The sequence below is a fragment of the Ahaetulla prasina genome, chromosome 2 (assembly GCF_028640845.1).
Source record: "Ahaetulla prasina isolate Xishuangbanna chromosome 2, ASM2864084v1, whole genome shotgun sequence".
NCBI lineage: Eukaryota > Metazoa > Chordata > Lepidosauria > Squamata > Colubridae > Ahaetulla > Ahaetulla prasina.
The window spans coordinates 294,923,744-294,925,394 of NC_080540.1; the positions used below are offsets into that span (position 1 = coordinate 294,923,744).

General features: G+C 38.4%; 1 pseudogene; it reads right to left on the bottom strand.

Annotated features, from left to right (window-relative positions):
* Positions 1 to 205: 205 nt before the first annotated feature.
* Positions 206 to 299, bottom strand: LOC131193757 (U6 spliceosomal RNA; annotated as a pseudogene).
* Positions 300 to 1,651: the final 1,352 nt, after the last annotated feature.

The window sequence follows — 1,651 nt, forward strand, 5'->3', positions numbered from 1 at the left end:
AGAATTCCACTCTTCTATTCTAAAAATCACATCTAGTTTCCAATGTCTAGCTATTATAATTCTACCTATTATAATCATAATTCTAATCAATTCTTTTTCATATTTTGTTAATTCTATTTCCTTAATTACCAACAATAATATAGCTTCCACTCTCAATGTTATTACTTTCCCCATCATTTCAAATATCATTTTCTCCAATTGTTGCCAAAACGTTTTAACCTTATCACATTTATACCACATCCATGCTAATCTTCTCTGTATCGTTCCAATTTTAGTATATGTGCTGCCGAAGCGAGCACTGTTATTTTATTTTATTTCTTCTCCCCTTTTCTTTATTTACATTAAATTATCTACTACTAGTGGCTTTACTTTTCTAGATTCTTATATATTTATTATTTACATATTATACGTTTCTAATACATTCTGTACGTTCTAATTTCTCCCCTTTATTTTTTCCCCCTTTATTTCTAGACTCAAGCCATTCATACCATTTATTCCAGATTATGTAATAATCTGTCTCTTCTTTCTCTTTAATTTCTTTTGCTAACTCGTCCATTTCGGCACGCTCTAAAACTTTCCCTATCACTTCTTCATCTGTTGGTATCTTTTCCTGTTTCCAATTCTGTGCATATGTTATTCGTGCAGCTGTTATAATGTGCAAAATCAGATATTTTATTTCTTTAGTGTATGTTCTCATAAAGATTCCTAGTAAAATGTTTCCGGTTTACTTTCAACTAGTTGTTCTGTTATTTTTTCTAGCCATTTTAAAATATTTGCCCAGAATTTTTTTGCCACTGGACACGTCCACCATAGATGGTAATATGTTCATTACATATTATTATTCTTCATTACATCATCTCAGAGAGTCCAAACTTTGGCCCACGGCATGACTGAAGAGCTAGTCGCGGCCTGGGAACAATGCTCTCTACATGGGGCTCCCCTTGAAGAGCACCCGGAGACTTCAGTTAGTCCAGAATGCGGCTGCGCGGGTTATTGAGGGAGTGGTTCGAAGCTCCCACGTAACACCTATCCTGCGCAGACTGCACTGGCTACCTGTTGTTTTCCGGGTGCGCTTCAAGGTATTGGTTACCATCTTTAAAGCGCTCCATGGCTTTGGACCGGGCTATTTACGGGACCGTCTACTGCCGGCCTCTATCTCCCAGCGTCCGGTGCGTTCCCTCAGAGAGGGACTCCTCAGGGTGCCGTCATCCAAACAATGTCGACTGGCGGCCCCCAGGGGGAGGGCCTTCTCTATGGGGGCTCCTACCCTGTGGAACGAGCTTCCCCCCGGGCTTCGACAACTATCTGACCTCGGGACCTTTCGTTACGAACATAAAACTTATTTATTCCGTTTGGCTGGACTGGCTTGATTTTAAATTCTAAATTTTAAATTTTTAATTGTGGGTTTTAAATTCTGTAATTTTTATGGGGTGTAAGGTTATTTTAAATTTTTTGGCTAATTTTGAATCAGTTTTTTAAGGGTTGTTTTAATCATGGTGTATGTTTCTGTTTGTATTTTATTTGCCTGTTCACCGCCCTGAGTCCTTCGGGAGAAGGGCGGTATACAAATTAAAATATTATTATTATTATTATTATTAACCAAACCTGGGACTCAGACAACCTACAGAGCTAGCTATGACCCCTGCAACAG